Below are 18,283 nucleotides of genomic sequence, written 5' to 3'. Positions count from 1 at the left end.
AACAGCACGCGCTGTGAAATGTGTAATCCGAGCAGTTGTTCTTTCTTTTTTTTTTTTCCCCCCCAAACACATATTATCTCTTACAATGCCACTGACTGCTGGGCTGGCAGTCCTCAAAAAACCATGTGCCGGTGTCACATTTCCACTTAACGTTCTAAATGAATGGGGGTTGAATCAGACAAAGTGACACGAACTTTTCACAGCAGTGTCAAGAAGGCGTGGATTTTTATGCTCCATTTCATCTTAATATTATATTCCATTTCATTCCGTGATCTCAGGTTACACTTGTAGCCACACCCTTAGCAACCGCTGCTCTTGAAAAAATTTGTAAGAGCAATCTCAGTAACATGCACACACACAATGAGGCATTAGCTTTACGAGGGAGGAGCATTTAGCTCTGAATGGAGGCGTGGTCTAAGAGGGAGGGGCACGGAGAGTGGTGTGAAGTGTGCTCACACAATTGGAGAATAGTTTGTGGGAAGGGAACAATGAAAGAAATGTCACGTATACATACACTCAGTGGAAGGAGTGGTGTTCAGAAGGAGTGGCATTTGTGTTCAGTGGGGGCATTAAGACTTGTGCCGTGTGCACACACACCCAGCTGAACAGCAGTTTAAAAGGGGGGGCACTGGATGTGATTTCAACGTGCACAGACATGCACACAACAGGAGTTCAAGATAGATGGGAATATTGACAAAGGTTATTTTTCTTGCTGTGGGCACACAAAGTCCAGGGCAATCAAAGAAACACAATACAAAGCAGAATCCAGGATTCGATTTCCGGGATGTTTTCTGAATTTGTTCTCATGTGTCATTGTCTCGCGGACGTTCTGCACAATATTCACGATCTCCCCGTCATAGTAAAATATTCCTCTGTGATGAGCATGTGTGGGGCAGCATAATAGAGGGATAATGTCATTATTGCAATTCTTGTAGGAGCACAGCTTTGTGCATTTGCTACTGCAAGCCCCCCCCCCCCCCACCCCCACCCAAGTCAGTTGTGCATATCTTTCTGTACAAATTGCAAATGAGACATGGTTCAGCTCAATAGTGGGGCAGGACCTTGGCTCCAACATCTTCTTTCAGCACTTCGGAACGAACTGCTTACTGTGAATATGAATGACTGAGAGGCCATTTCGCTGTTTAATTCAGTTCAATTAGGTGCAGTTTTAGAATGAGCTGGAAATACATTTACCAACAGATTAGGCCGTAATGGGGTTTTAAAAGTATATCACAGCCGCATCACTCCTCCGATACAAAGAGGAGAGAAGCGTTTCCTGGCACGTACCGCTGACCCCCTGCATCCTGCTATTTTACATCTACCTCGTGTAACGCTGCAAATTTCTTTTTTTTTTTCTTTTGAAAGTCTTGCATGCTTTTGTGCACAACCCAGAGGGGTGGAGTCCGCCGGGCAAATGGGCAGATAACACGGATGATCATTCGCCTTCTTTTATCGCACATTCTCACAGCATCTGAGTGTGAGACGCACGGCTCACTGAGAAGGTCAGACTCCCCCCCACCCCCACCCCCCATCTCCACCAGAAGCCGGAGTCTGACGACCGATAAACAGGAATGGCAGAGAACAAAGCGGGGGCTTTCTCCATGCAAATCCCCCCTGCGCATTTTTACCATGCCCCTCGCGATCCACTCAAACCCCTGTTAAGCCCCCCCCCCCCACATCGAGCGGGCAGCGGCCACGCATCGCCACAGCGGCGGAGGGTGCCGCCCTCCCCGCGCGCCTCTCGCCCCTCTCCTCCCGCGCCGTGGCTGAAGGCTCGTTAACGCCCCGGACAACTGCAGCCGCTGCGCCCACTGCCCTCGCCATCCCGGGAATGCAGCACCGCGGGCAGAGGAGGGGCGGGCTGACAGCAGGGCCGTCCGAGGCGCTCAGGACGACGGCCGGGCCCAAGGTTAGCCATGCGCCTGCCACTGGAGCGGCCCGCATCTGGGTGCCCACCTTGCAGGACAGACATCTAACAGGGAGGACCTGGCTCGGCAGCCAGAGAAAATACAGAGGGGTGCACTTGCAATCCACGGGCGGGCACAAAACGTCATATCTTTAAAAAAAAACGTAATAAATACTATGTAGACTTCAGGATATAAGGAGACAACTGGGGGTGCACTGAGGTCCATCTGGGAGTGCAACAGACCCCTAAGCACCCCCATAGCGCTGGTCCTGGGGAGGACGCTTTCAAAATCACCAGCTGCTATTTGTGTTTATTTAATTATTCACCACGGAAACCTTAGACACAACTCGGGCGATGATCATTTCATTGATTGGTGAACAGCCGCTGTAGGTCTTGCGCTCACCACACACACACACACACAATCCGTTATGTGTGGAGTCCTGCTCGGAGGGATCCACTGCCGTACTCATTTTCCACTGACTGCCACTGTACATGAGGCGAAACATCATTCTTCTGCATGAAAAAGTTTGGAGTTCAGCACAGGGCCCCCATGAGGAAGGAATTGCAACAACTGGTACTGACCAGCACAGCGGTACCAGTATGGTTTTGGAAAAATGGGTACAGTGGGTCAAGTGGATCCCTGGCACAAAACAGCTGAGTCAGCCAGGCTCGGGTCAGAGCTAGAACCAGACAGTGACCACTCTTTTCCGGAGCCTTCCAGAGGCCAAACTAAAGCCACAGTCCCCACTCTATTAAAAACCAACATCATGACCATCATTATGGCTTGGCCTGTGCGGCACGCTATTTCTATTTGCTTATTTAGTTTGTTTCTGTTTTAAGAGAGCTAAAGCTGGGTGTACCATAAAAAGACAGGCCAGCTGGATACTGGGAAACTATTTTTCAAAACTGACACTTTTATTTTTTTTTCTCTCTTGCGCTGCGCAGGTTGGGGGGATGGGCGGAGCCTGTGCGGAGGGTGGCCAATGGGAGCGGGGTGGTGACCCGTGTGGCGGGCTGTCACACGGAGAGGACAGGGATGTCTGTCTGTCCCGTGGCTGAGTGATTACTCAACTGGCGCCTGGGCTGGCAGCCCGCCCAACTATTTCACTGACTGTCAGCATCGGGTTTAGCTGTGGGGACTGACTGCTTGACCCGGTGCCTGTCTCATTAACCGACTGAGAGAGGACCTCTCCAACTGACCACATATCAGCCTGTCTGTCTGTCTCCTTGAACAAGTTAACTCTGCTTACTTTGAAGCACTCTCCACGTCAGAGCACGTACAGCATGGTCAGTCTAATTCAATGCAGGACCCCAGGCATATTCAGTAAGTAGGCACAGAGAGATATAATAAAACCCAGATTCATCAAAGGACTATCCATGAATTATATGCATTTTCAGGGACTCTTTAGGCTGACATGTGAAATTGATAAAAAGATCTTCATTGTCAGAATACAGTTCTCCGGCGAAAAGTGCACATTCTACATTGGCTCAATTTGCTAAGTTATATATGGTGTTTTCATTTGTGAACGACTGCTTTATAGGAAACCTTCGTAAGAATTCATGCACAACTGTATCACAGTCTAGCTTTCAGTGAAACAAAACTGACATTTTCCATGCATTCTCAAAATATTTTTGACCATTTTTTGGCTATTGTACATAATAACCAATTTTGAAATAAGTACAGTATTTCGTATATATTATTCAAAATATTTAATTATAGATTGATATAGCGGTTTCACTTTATAACTAACCAGTTATTTATTCATAATTCATGTTCATGATTATTCCTACTGCCTAGCAATTTATGTTATATATGTCCACTGGATATTTCCTGCTGATGGTTGACTATCACTTTTACACTTCTTGTAATGACAATTTTTAACAGCAATTTATCTTCCACACACAAAAAAGCAAATACCAAAGAAACACCAGAAATAAAATGGATAGACTGAGGTATTTGAGTTATGTGCTGTTTTTGCTCATTGATGTTTTTCATCCTGAGAAATACTAAGCTCACACTGTACGTGTAAAATAGGAATGTGCAACAGAAACGCAACAGGCGCACTTTTACTCTCTTTGACTCAATGGGTTAATAGGTGAGAATAAAACAAAGACAATAGAGCAAATATGCTACTCATTCCAAACAGTAACCAAAAGTAATCATTAAAAATCCGAAATATGCACTCGCGGACCCAGCCTGCTTTGAAGCGCGTTTAAAGAATAATAAAGCACACAGAGAATGGGCTCCAGATGTGCTTTCAGGACTTGCGGTTCTGCACAAAGGGGAAAGGTTATGAGCAAAAAAAAAAAAAAAAAATACTTATAAAGAAAACAAAATAAAAAAAGCTGCAACACGAAATGTGTGAGAAAACATATAGTAAATTGATCAACTTTGACTTCCAATTGATATTCCAGACAACATGTTACAAGGAAGAGGGCAGCCAGTAACAGAATAAGGGATGGTGCAGCGGTACCTGTATCATGTGTAATATCTTTTGTGAGCGTGCACATGGCCTGGATTCAAATCCCTTATCTGCCCACTTTCTCCCCTTCAGTGTTCTGAAGGGTGCCTCTGCCCCCCCACCCCCACCCCAACTCAGATTTTCCTCCAACAAAATACAAGCATAAAATCTAAAACAATTCCCAAACCATGACTTTGGAATATTTACTATTGAGAAAGTCTGTACATTATTCTGAGGGTCTATTTCCATAAACTTGTACCATTTAAGTGTAGCTTCTTTTCCAGAATAATAAATAAAAAGATAGTAAGCAGGTAGTAATCAGGCACCAAGGATGCCATATTGGTGGCTTTGTGAATGTTACTGTTAAAACTTAAGTGAAAAATGCGATATGAAAGAACAATTTTACAATTACAATTTTAACAGCAATTTCAAACTAATCTCAGACCACTAAATTTACTACATAACTGTAGTCTTTTTGTTTTCATAATATTTTAAAATAAGCTCCATACTTAATATTTTGTATGACATATATTAGCTTTTCTATGCAGGAAAATTCTGTCACTTGAAAAATAAGAAAAAATGAAATAATCCTTCGACAGATTTGTTCACCGGAAATCCTTGACAGGAGTTCTGAATTTCTGTAAATATAATTCCTTACTGTTATATCCTTTTCTGTGTTCCAAAAACATTAAGCTGAGCTTGTACACCATTGTATGGTAGCTATCTTAGGATGTAATTAAAATGAATACAGACCTGAACATTATTCTTTATTCCTGTGGCATAAAGGTAACATTGAATAAAATGATACAAGATTTCTCCACCTTCCAAAGAGTCTGGAAAAGGACAGTCCAGTCTAATCACACAAATATTACATTCACTGAAACCAACCAGTCAGAGTGAGAATGAAAACTGCTTTACCTCAAGGACTTAGGGGTATACATTCAGTAAGAGCTTAATTATAAAAATGATGATTTAGGGAGTATCAGAAGACAAGCATTCTTTGCACCCCAGTCTTCTCTGTCTTAATAAGTGTGACATTTCCACCACAGCTACATCTCTTTCAAGGGAGCCAGCTATTAAGTGATAGTTTATTTGAATAAACTGTCACGGGATATTCAATGTGAACACCAGTATTGCTGAACTGTGATACAAACTATTTTATTCACTTCAACTCGAAGTGAGCGTGTTTTAGCTGGCGTCTCAAACTGCAAGAGAACCTAAAGCGCACTATTTAATTCACTCACTTTATTTAAAAAGATTATTTGTGTAACTACCCAATTCAACCTTGAGGACGCTGTAGAAACAGTAGGTTGTCAAATTTTATGACATTCAATAGCAGATTATCATACTGTTTCACAATAATTGAAATAGACTACAAAGAACCCACACATGACTGGCGGTAACATCAATCAAAAAAAAAAACAAAACTTAAAAGTTTTTCCTTGTAGACATCTCCACCATAATATGGTTACCCTCCAAGGTATGCACCTGTGGTAGATACTGTGGCTTTTGCTGAGGTTGGCTTACTCCAGTGTGTGAAATATCTATATTGTATTGTGATTTGCAGAAGAAAAAAAGTAGAATTTCAGTAAAAGGTTTTAGGGGTTTTTAGCAGGAAAAGAAATCTTTTCAAGTTATACAGCAGTGTGGAGCCTACTATGAGCTGACTTACTGGTAAAATGTGACCACGTCTGGCTGTGTCATGCACTCACAGTCCCTTTCACTGCAAACAGCTGGCTAACAAAAGGTTCTTGGACGAAACATGAGAGGAACCAGGTGCTTGTGTGATCACAGACAGTTTTATTTGTACCTGAAGCTAAATGATAAACGTCGCCTGTCTCGTGTACCCAAAACAATGCGGAGGAGCAGCAGTGGATGTGTGTAGTATCTTCCGTATCAGCATGTGTATCAGCGGCGGGGGCATCAGTGAGAGCCAGTCGTGCATCTGCCCAGGAAACGGCAGCAGCGGTCATCATACTTTGTCAGACGTACCTGTCCTTCACCCCCTCGTATCTGAACACATGCTCACCTCATCACACGCCTGAGAGCGCCACGAGGCAGCGGCATAGGGGGAAAACTGAACACGTTCACCTGCCAAGCCATGAGAAGACCCCATGCAGCCCTGTGCTCTACTCATTAGTCCATCCTCAAGGAAAGGCCAGTATTAATGTTACCTTCATGTGCCTGCAGTATCCGATAGGAGGTCACATGTATGCACCGCGCGTTTGGACGTTGATAAAATTGCTTTTAGATTAATCACATTCTCAATGAAATTCTCAAAATTTGCAGAACTTTCATTACTAGGAGAACACGTTATTCAGCTGTGACAAATTCTGTGCCGAAAAAAGGCTGGCTCAGTAACATTATACAGTACCTTCTTAGAAGTATATTAAATACATATAACTGGGAATTGCAGGATAATGAATGCTATTCCAGAACAATTAAATGAGCCATCAGTGAGCTTCCACCTGCGGCTGTTGGACGGGGCCTGTGAACACGTAACTGCTGCGTCTGACGGACAGCACAACCTGACCAAACATCTGCGCCAGCGTGACTTCAAAAGGAGTCGAGGTGCAAAACTGAAAAAATACGGCTGAGTTGTAGGGTAATACATGTAGGGTGATACAAAATGCAACCTAATGGTTTAAAGCACTCATTACCTCTAACAGTTAGCGTGCACCTTATCTGGCCAACCGCTGAAACCTGGTCATGCAGCGCTTCTAATGTTGTTCACTCCTCATGCGGCTTTTTGCTCGTTTTGTGTTTGCCTCACTTGTAAGTCGCTTTGGATAAAAGCGTCTGCCAAATGAGTAAACGTAAATGTGACACTACACAGTAACACCCAAATAACTATTATGGGACAAGGACTCAGAGCAGACAAGGTCTCCAGCAACTCCGTCTCCTACGAGTAACCACACATAGCAGTCATCATGCAAGCAGCCATGGCACCATTACATTACATTACTGGCATTTAGCATCCAGACGCTCGTATCCAGAGGGACTTACATCAATTACAATCAAATTTTTACAATGTTATCCACATATACAGCTGGACATTTACTGAGGCGATTGTGGGTTAAGTACCTTGCCCAAGGGTACAGCAGCAGTGCTCCTGTGGGGAATCGAACCAGCAACCTTTCAGTTAAGAGTCCTGCTCCTTAATTGCTATGCCACACTGCCACCCCAAGCCGCCCTGGCTGTGCACATGTCCAGCCCTCGGTACGCAGCAGACAGGAGCGAGCCAGCCGCACGGTGCCTCCTGACAGAGGGAAGCCGTTGACACCGAGCGCTGACCCGGGAGCAGCTGGCGTGCGGCAGGGACGTTTCGGATTCGCCCGGTTCTCACGGCTGATAGGGAGAGTTATCAGACCAGATGGCAGCCCTACGGCGGCCACCTAAACGCACCGCTCCCGGTAAACCAGACAGACAGTTACGCTATCCAAAAAGAGCTGAAAGGAAATGCAGAAAAAAAAGAAAACTTGTCTTTCAAAAGCTTGGAAGATTTAATTTCCCTCAACTTTTTTTTTTCTACACAGCTCTTCAGCCTCCCCCCCCGCCCCCCCTTCCCAATAATAACAATAATAAAAATAAAAAAAATTAAAAAAAAACGCTGATCCCCCGGAGTATTGCACACTTCTAGACTCGAACGATGAGCCCTCACCAACACAAGAAAGAGAATGGAGGCAGAGGAAGAGGGGAGAAACACTTCAAAGGATATGCAAATACAGATGTCTCGGGCGACAAGCATTAACTACTGCTAGTTTTGTCTATTTTTAGCTGCCGGTTCTCTGTTCGGTCTCTGAGGGTTTATGATGACTTCCTTAAGCTCTGGCTTTGTCTGTGGTGTACAGACATAGGAGATGAGCAGACCAGACACTTCTGGAGGCTAATGTTCCTTAAGACACTACACATTTGATGATGTGCCAGGAAAGCAGGTCATACAAATACAGCGTTTTCTGATATTCAGTACCAGATAAAGGTGAAATTCACTGCACACCGAGTACCATCACAGGTTAGTGCCACTCATATACCTGATATACAGATATAACTGCTGGCATTACAGGTTTCCTGCTTACCTGCATGTGGTCGTTTTGTGCAATATTCGATATATGATGACATCCATCATCTGCATAATCTACATTGTGCATCTGAGTGTGTAAAAATTCAATGAGTGACGAGCTCGCACCCCATCTAACCCCCCCCCCCCCCGCCCCACCCCCACCCCACCTCACAAATGGAAAAGAAATTGAATAAAAGGAATCTATTCTGTTTCCTCTATCCCAGAGAAAGTGACAAGAGTGACAAGAGGCAATTTGTGAAACTGGTGAAACAACACAGGCGTAAACATTTCGATGAATGTGTCAGGATTTTTTTGTTGTTTAACTTGACATTGTTTATCTACAGTAACTGTAGCCTTGAAAACAGCAGGCAGACTGTAAAGTGTCAGTCTCCTCTCAGTGCCACAGTTGGCATATGTTCACTCACACAAAACCGTACAAACAACGAGACACAATGCAGACAGGTCTGTCTTATATGTCAGCTCTGAGATATGTGGAGAGATATCGTACAGTGTGTGTGTGTGTGTGTGTGTCAGTGCTTGTGTGTGTGTGTCTGTGTGTGTCTGAGTGTGTGTGAGTGTATGTGTATATATGTGACTAAGTCTGTGGGTGAGTGAATAAGTGTGTTTGTGTGTGTCTGTGTGTGTGAGAATGAATGTGTGTATGTGTATATATGTGACTAAGTTTGTGGGTGAGTGAATAAGTGTGCTTGTGTGTGTGTGTGTGTGTGTGTGTGTGTGAGAGAGAGTGAATGTGTGTATGTGCATATATGTGACTAAGTTTGTGGGTGAGTGAATAAGTGTGCTTGTGTGTGTGCTTGTGTGTGTGTGTGTGTGTGTGTGTGTGGAGGTACTCTGTACAGAGCAGAGACAGGGAGTGTCGGGCTGATAGAAAGCTGGGAGGAGGGGGGGACTGGGGGGGGTGCTGAGTACAGTCCAGGAGGGGAGAGGGAGAGAACTGAACCACTCTTATTGGGGGAAACAATGAGCAGTTTCATCTGGGGAAGACATCTTGCAGCTCACGATGCGCCCCGGTGCCAGAAAACCAGCAGCACAAAGGGGCCCATTGTTCCCAGGGAGGCTGCAACCTCCATCTGGCCACCTCTCGGCTCCTCACTGCAGAGCAGGGTCAGGGCCTCGCAGGGGCTGACCGGGCCCTGGGTGAACCCGCTCGCAGTTGAGGCATATCGCTTTCATTTCCAGCGAAGCATTAAATGTTATTTTTGTTCGGGCTTATTTTTTCTTCCTCCAGCTATACAACCCTAGGTATTAATGGAAACAATCTCTAATGCAGCACCTCGGAGGGGCACTTCATGTTTCAGTGGCTCATACTGTATTCCCTGCAGGTTCTACACGGGACAGTGGCGTCGTTAGGTCCGATCAGCCCCGAATATTGTAAGCCTAGCCCAGAATATTTTGGCCCCGAAGAAGGAGGTGGTTATAGCAAAACAACAGACAGACTAGAAACGTCCCTGACATGGGACGAAGTATTCTGGATTAATATCCATCGAAACCAACCTCAACGAGATGACAAAATGGGTAGCTCATGTTCGAATTCAATGTATCGGACCAATTAAGAAACCACTGTGCTGGAATGAACCACAATGGTCAAATCAAGTATTTCCTTTGGTCTCCAATTAATATGCTACCTTAATGTGTTGGACACAATTTACAATATGGAGGCTCAACATTGAAGGCCCACAAGCCCCCACACTCTGAGGCTTTCTGTCAGTGGTGAGGCACCCCAATACAGCCAAAGCAAACCATAGACAAATTGTCTTCTGTTAAAGAAGAACACTTTATCCTGAACTTAGAAGCATGTTCCAGAGCCCTTATACAAGGTTAACGGAGTAAGTAAAACTTGTTTGCTACAGTTGTGTCCAAGCGTTCACCCACTGAAACAACAATGCTGTTACGACCCTCTGTACAACTACTCCTCATTCACAGAAGGACAGGCGGTGTCACTCGGCCAGACTGACAAATTTCTTATATCAGGCAAGGGCACATGATCAGACTCCCAGTCTCAAAACATTCCCCCCCCAAGTATAAGATTAATAGCAACACTGACAGTCACTGCACAGTTGTGTACTCTATTAACAGCATCCGTGAGTAATCTCTTGCTGTAATAAACATAAAAGCACAATAAAACCACAGAAGATTATGTGAAAATACTGTGTGATCATTCATGTGAGGACTGCAAACTTTTTGATGCCGCCCATCGCTCTCCCCCTCATTCTCTCATACAGACATCAACAAGCTCTATGCTATTGTAGTAATATCTCCCCCATAATATCTGAATGTGGTAGTGTCTCACACACTTCTGGGCGCCCACTGCTAGCCTATAATTATCCATCTTGTTAACAGATAAATAGAAAATGTCTGATAAGTTTAGATAAAGTCTGGCTCCTCCTGCCTCCTCTCTCTCTCTCTCTAGCTCATAATTATCTCTTTTTGACTGTTGAGTTGGAACAAGGCTAGCATGGGCTGGAGCCAAAGATGGCTTACCTGGTATGGCCCGATTGTCTCACCATTCCATTACTTGCGACTAGAGTGGAGGCACATGATGTCATGCTGAATGCTGGAGTCTGCCCAAATAGGGACGACTGCCTGGACTTCATCCGCAGTCCAACGCTTGGGTTTTTCCTGATAAATAGACTCTGTCTCACTTCAACCTACCACAACATATTCACGCGATTTGCCAACTCGCCACCCACAGCCTTATCTGTGAGTAAGCCGGCGCCAGCAACACGAGTGGGCAGAGCCGAGTCGGGTCAGCGCAACATGAGAGACAATCGGAAAACCGGGAACCTGAACCAAGCAGGCCTGCCTGGTTCCAGCTCTGCAGTGGAAATGGGGTATGTGTATGTGCCTCTATCCAGCAAATAAATGCACACTGCAGATAAGACTTCTCAAAATGCATTGCAGGTGTTCCCTCCAAAGGGACTGTTATTACCATGAAGCTGCAGTGAGCCATGCTGGGAACTGTGACTGCAGCATCAGTGTCACCCAGAGGTGTCTGGCAAAAAGACGGAGCGAGAATGCGCTCCTCCATTTAAATTCAATTTGACCTTCAATGCAACCAAAAATTCTTGATTTTAAAAGTACGAGTTGACTCCGCGCTAAATGGTTAACGGCAGAATATTTACTTTACTGTAAACTTCTGGCCACCTCTGGAGTATGGGCTGTCAACCGCTCCCTCCGTCAAGCTGTGCTTGAGCCAATTTTCAAATGCACTTCTCCTTCTGGGTTCTCTGAGCTGTTCTTCTGTGTTCTGGCTTCTGATTTCACTGGGGAGTTCAATGTTATTAGGCACATTCAATGTGGCTTTTCTTAGGAAAGGCCTGATCCATCCACACACTTCTTTTTATTTGGGGTGCCATTTTTTTTCTTGTCTTCGGTTCATCATTTGAGAGGGCCTCTGGCCAGTGGACTCTCGACGGTGATCTCAACTATGAACTGGTCTCAAATATTTTCCTATGACGGCCTTTGCTGTATTATGTCTGAATTGTTTCTTTTGCTCCACATTTCTGAGTCATACCATAGTACAGCTTTCACTCTTGTGTTGAAGAAGCACATGAAATAAATGAAGGCGTATATACTAGCATGACTAAGTGAGCATCCACAACCCTCTCTATATGCCTTGGTCTCTACTGCAGTTACTGATGAAGTCATTTTCCTTGGTATGTAAAGATGTCTCCCAATTATTATGTGTATGTCTTGAACAATATATCAGCAGCACCTTAATGTTAACTTGATTAGAAATTAATGAACCATTCATTACCCATAAGATATTCGCTAGTGATATCTCAAGCTGTAAACGCATCTGCGACGGATTATTTTGTTTCATGCATTGATTGCCATGAATTCAGATCCTTAAAGGTACCCATAATAAACTTAAACACATTATTTGCCCATCATCAACCTAGACAGTTCCACAATTATTATCTCCACAACTTCTTCCAAATGAGATGTTCAGCTTCATTGCGGGCCTTAACTAACATGTAGCAACCAAATAGTTTGGTCAATTTTACTCATGTGTTATAAAGGGCTAATTAAGAGACAACGAATGGTTAATTAAATGTAGCTGACAATGTATCCCTCTTTTTGGATTTCTGAGGTTGATAATGTGCATAAACTTGTCTCAGCTGAGGCTGATGTCTGTTCTTGGCAGTGTATTTGCCCTGCTGCGTCCTGGATAGCCTTTGTTGGTGTTTGTGGTTTTTGACAATTCTGTTCTGTTTATTTGTTAGTCACTTTCTAAAGATTTTGGAGCTGTTGCTATTTAAGAATGTAAATCCAGCACTGCCTTTTTTCCAGAGAGCCAAACCCTCACTGCTCCTGAACCCTAAACACTCTTAACACATAAAAGGAGGGGATCACAGTGGCATTGGTACTGCTGCAAAAAAAAACAGTATATCACAATAATGATCATTTATTGGTTGATTAATTGATCATTTAGACTCTCAATTAAGGACTGGCTTAGTAATGGCACAGTTGATCAGTTCATCTGAACCACTGGAGCTACGTTATGAAAATATCAGATAGTGTTTTCTCCTGATATGAACCAACGCTTTCTTCATCGTCTTCATCTGGCTAATTTTGCTTCATGTCTGCTGAATTGATAAAGACAGATGTAACAAATACAAAGTAATGTCTTTCTTCTAGTACTATAATTATAGCACTATAAATGTGTGCACAAGCATTTTCAAAAACACTGGAAGTTGTTGCCCCATTGCAGTAAAAAAGTGTGTAGCTGGACAAAGTGTGATTTCTGTGCAGTTGTATGTGTTTCAGCAGTGCCAGAAAGGAAAGCTTGTTTTTTCCATAAACCTGAAACCGGAAATATCGCCACAAAACTGCATTGTAATTACATGGTTTTGTGTGCACTATAGTCTTAAGAATAAAATGACACTAATCTTCCCAGCAGTAAAACTACATCTAACTCGAGAAGCCGAGGAAAGAAATAAAGTTGAAGTTATGAGGTCATAAATGTTTCACTCCGCACAAAACTGAACAAATTCAACCCCGACTCAATGAGATACACGCTGAGAAATAAAATGATTTCGGCACACACAGCCGCTCACACATATCGCCAGCAAAATCAACAACTTCACCACCAGACCACAGGTCACTGCTGTTCCGTCCTTGTGAACCGGCCGACACTCCCTATGTCACCATTGCAGAAATTCCTGTACCCCTGCAGACTCCTCCACTTTTCTCGGCTCCCTCTCCCTCCCCTCTCTTCCGCTCTGCGTTCATCTCCCCCCTTGCCAAAATGCGGACCGCTCTGATTGGCTGAGCGCCTGTCTCGAACCACTTTAACACTCCCCGACTCCAGCGCTGGCATTGGCTGGCGCCGCCCCAGCTAATAGAAGGTGAGGCAGCTCTCTGCCACTTAATCAATACGCTGTGAGGGGAGAGAGCCAGGCTGCCAAGGGCTGGCGAGGCCCCCGACTGATGGGTGTGCACTCCAGGCAGGGCTTTCTGCCCCGACTTGGCCGGACTGGGCTGGACTTGGCCAGGCAGGACCGGACCGGACAGGACAGGACAGGACAGGACAGGGCAGTACTGGGTTTGGCTAGGGCTGGGCCAGGATGTCTCAGCTGGGCTAGGCTGTCAGATGGAATGTCTGCCAGACATGTCTGCTCCCCACCTCCCCACAGTCTATGATTCGCATCAGTTTGAGCCCCCCCCCTCCTCCCCCCACCCTCCGCTGATGTCACTGCAGTCTCTGCATCACTGAGACTGATGCAGAGAGAGGCCAAACTAATTTCCTACAACAAAGTAAGTTCTCGTTTAATGTTTAACGGCAACCACCAGATGCACACTAGTACAGAAAAATGAGTGCATGTGCCTGCACGCGCGCGCGTGTGAGTGTGTGTGTGTGTGCGCGTGTGTGTGTATGCGTGTGTGTGTGTCTGTGTGTGTGCACGTGTGTGTGTGTCTGTGTGTGTGCGCGTGTGTGTGTGTATGCGTGTGTGTGTGTATGCGTGTGTGTGTGTGTGTGTGTGCGCGTGTGTGTGTATGCGTGTGTGTGTGCGCGTGTGTGTGTGTATGCGTGTGTGTGTGTGCACGTGTGTGTGTGTGTATGCGTGTGTGTGTGTGTATGCGTGTGTCTGTGTGTGTGCACGTGTGTGTGTGTATGCGTGTGTGTGTGTGTGTGCACGTGTGTGTGTGTGTGTGTGTGTGTGTGTGTGGGTGTATGCGTGTGTGTGTGTCTGTGTGTGTGCGCACATGTGTGTGTGTGTGTGTGCTTGTATGTGTGCGCATGTGTCTGTGTGTGTGTGTGTGTGTGTGTGTGTGTGTGTGTGTGTGTGCGTGTGTGTGTCTGTGTGTGTGCGCGTGTGTGTGTATGCGTGTGTGTGTGTCTGTGTGTGTGCGCGTGTGTGTGTGTATGCGTGTGTGTGTGTGTGTGTGTGTGTGTGTGCACGTGTGTGTGTGTGTGTGTGTGTGTGTCTGTGTGTGTGCGCGCGCTTTTGCGTGAGTCTGTAAGTAGTTTTACACAGTGGGCTGGTGCGTTTTCCATCTGTGCCATGAATCACCGTCCATATCAACCACAGCACGCGCATAACACTAACACCACCCCCAAAAAGTAGTCAGTTTCTGATTATTTTCACCTGCTCTTACTCACACATTTTCTCCTTACGGGATCTTGCTCCTGAATCAGATTAGGATATGAATTGGAAAAAAAACAACTGGACACTGGTTTTGTGGCCTGCAGGTTGCTGTAAAATATGTGCAAAGGCCACAGTCAGGGCGTTGCACTCCGGTCCCTCCCCTGCCCACTCACACATTTTTTGCGCACACAAAGCAACCGCGTGAAACGTGACGCCGCTCTGAGATCCTCTCGGCCTCACCATCGGCGATGACCGCTTCCTCATGACCGAGGAATTTGGCAGCGGCCGGCCCGCACTTGAATCACAGGATATAATTGCAGTGGGTGTCATAAGACTCGCCTTTGTTATTTTACCATTTCCTGTCAGCACCCTCAGCTTTCAGCTTTGTCATGTTTTTGGGGGTGGGATTGGGGGGGGGGGGGCAGATGGGAGGGGATGGGGGGGGGGGGTGGCATTCAGGCAGCTATGGTTGTGTCAGCACTCCAGCACACACACAGAAGACCACAGACTGAGAACAGCTGTCAGGGTGGAGGCAGGCGTCCCACTGCACACAAACTCAGCTTTCGCACTGCTGCTGGCTCCAGTAACAAGCCTGTGGTGCACTCATCAGACTCACGCTCACGTGCGTTTTATGCACCAGCGAGGTAACGCGCCGTAACACAGGGCAAGATCAGCGTTTCTCAAACTCCAAGCTGAAGGAACGTCGCTGGCGACCAAGCAGCACAGTAATTATGGTCTGAGACACCTGTGGCTGTGATAACTTCATTTCTGTGTTGGTTGTGCGCATGGAAAAGACTGCAATGTACTGGGAGTTTCCTGGATCCCGTGCATGCCAGCAACTGTTGGTGGAGGGCAGCAGGGAGCAGATAATTACCAATATGATTACTGCAAGTCCTCTAGCCTTGGTGTATAACCACGGCCAGTAATCAACATTTATCATTACTACTTACCCAGGGTTTTTCTTTCTGGATTTTCTTTCAGATCTTCCGTTTTTTTCTGAGTAAAGTTGCTCCAATGTCTGCAAAACATAAAAGGTGGCATTACGGGTTAGACTGAAAGTTTTGTGTGTGGCAGGGTCTAATGCTGTCTAATATATATTAACGAGCTTCCACATGTAAATGTGTTGTTTCTCAATCTCTCATTATGTCACATCATAAACAGAAATCAATACTGAAGCATTGACAGTTTAAAAGCATAGCAAGGTTTATAGTTCATGACTGTATTACTGTTTTACTGAAATTTTAATTAAATTCCCACTAATTAAGCATAGGATTTGTTCCGCTCCGCAATGTTCATCATCTGAAAGGAAAGAACATGAATGACCTTCATTCTTTAAGGTCGGGAGTTCATTTAATTACGTTGAGTAATTGCCTTCACAAACTTAAAAACAGTCTCCGAAGCCATTTCTAAATCAATGCATTAATTACGAACACACAATCAGGACCTGAGGTCTTCAAGTAAATGTTAACTCCAGAGCAAGTTTGTTTGGCTTTGTGTGTCCCACTGTTTAACTAAGAGTCACATCAGCCAAAGAAAGCTGGAAGATCTGACATCCAACACAAAGAATTGTTCAATGCAAACAACATACTTAGATTGTATAGGTGTGATATCACAAAAGGTGCAACCCCATTTTGGAACTGCCAGTTGTATATACTAGGCTGGTCTCACTCCGACAATTTCTGCCCACACTCAGGAGCACTAAGGCAAGGCAGTGTACTCTTCTGATACACTTGCACAGAGCTAATGCCGATTTTTTCGCATTACAGTGGGGTGGGCACTCATTGGAGGATAGGTGCTGCTCCACTGATGTCATCTGAGTAACTGAAGAATCACGGGGGTTCCTGAGAGCTGTGAGACAAGACCTGCCTACCTCTGTCCCCATCAGAACAAAGCCGATTCGGTGTGCTGCTGTGGGATCCATGTCGTTGTCATCAAATGACACGGCTGAGTTTGAATCCAGGCTGTAGAGCTCGGGTTGTGGCTAAGGTGAACGGACGCCTTCCCAACTGAACCATTCGGGACCCTACCATAGAGGGTAGCTTTTATTGTTCTCCATAAAAGAGTACCTACTTCTGTGTCAGAACATCACAGAATAGTACACGTCTTAAGACACGGCTTCAAACACCCTAGTGAATGTGCGGGTCAATTCCTAACAAAATAATTTGACAGAACAGTCATGGTGACATGCAGTGAAATCAGACAGCCAGTCTTACTTCAAAGGAGCGACAACACCGCTGCTCCATCACAGAGACTTACAGAACACGCGTTTCTGGCCTCATACTGTCTTTGGAGACTGTGGAACTGGATTAAATACGTACTCCTTGACAATAAACCGTGAAGAATACGACATTTAGGTTCTGCGGCGCAAGGCTTGACGTGTATCCAAAACTATATGTGCATGGATACAGAACACCGTATATTGCCTGGCCACCAAAAATAGCGTATGAGCGCTCTCCTTAAAAGCGCTTTTAACAGTCCACCAATGGGTGGGTTTCAGATTGCCACAGCAGTGCTGTTCCAGTGGAAACCAGCGGTCTGATTATTATCATTATTTTTACGGTTATCATTACGGACCAGGAAGGATAAATTCTTCACATTCTCCACGTTCTCGCAGCGCCTGAGAAACTGGGGCTGCTTCAAAGCCACATTCTGAATTATGATGGCCTTCTATTCTGTGCATTGCGGAAAACAATCTCTCCGCTCTAGGCACTGAGTCAAAGGGAGAAGGGGGAGAGAAAAAAAAAATCCCAGTGCACATAAGCAAGCAGTTACTTTTATTAGAGCGGATTCTGCACTAATTTTAAAGCCCTTTTGTAATAAACGGCCTTAATTATGACCTTGCATTCCTAGCGATGGCTGAGCAACCAGAGAGCTATTATAACCCTCCTCCCAGGTGCCTGTTAAACACACAGCACACAGCCTGCCTTGTGCTTTACCCGGGCTACCTGGGCTCGGCGCAAATTAAAAGAGCTGTTTATACCGTGTTATTTCCCTCTAATGAAGAGCCTTCACTGTTCCCCGGCACTCCAGTTAGCGCGCCCAGCCCTGTGAGTCAGCAGCACTCCACGTGTCGAGGGCAAACTGCCGTCGATTAAAAACTGCACCGCGTTTTTTGAGCGTGTTCAGGAAACCGAACGCGTGGACTGATAGTTTTCGCTCGCGCCCGCTTGCCTACCGCACCTGTCGCACAGGCAAAAAGATTCATATTTTAATATAGTTTCACAACGCAGCACCGGTGCAA

At 45.4% G+C, this 18,283-nt stretch overlaps 1 long non-coding RNA gene across 1 annotated transcript in view; it reads right to left on the bottom strand.

Annotated features, from left to right (window-relative positions):
- LOC118773999 overlaps nucleotides 1-18,283 on the bottom strand; it is a 96,261-nt gene that overhangs the window by 30,998 nt on the left and 46,980 nt on the right. Inside the window, exon 3 of the long non-coding RNA XR_005004798.1 lies at nucleotides 15,993-16,060. This is a non-coding gene — a long non-coding RNA (uncharacterized LOC118773999). The remainder of the gene's footprint in view (nucleotides 1-15,992; nucleotides 16,061-18,283) is intronic.

Source organism: Megalops cyprinoides, chromosome 3 (assembly GCF_013368585.1).
Source record: "Megalops cyprinoides isolate fMegCyp1 chromosome 3, fMegCyp1.pri, whole genome shotgun sequence".
In the NCBI taxonomy this organism is placed as follows: Eukaryota; Metazoa; Chordata; class Actinopteri; order Elopiformes; family Megalopidae; genus Megalops; species Megalops cyprinoides.
This window is presented reverse-complemented; position numbering and strand designations above follow the sequence as displayed.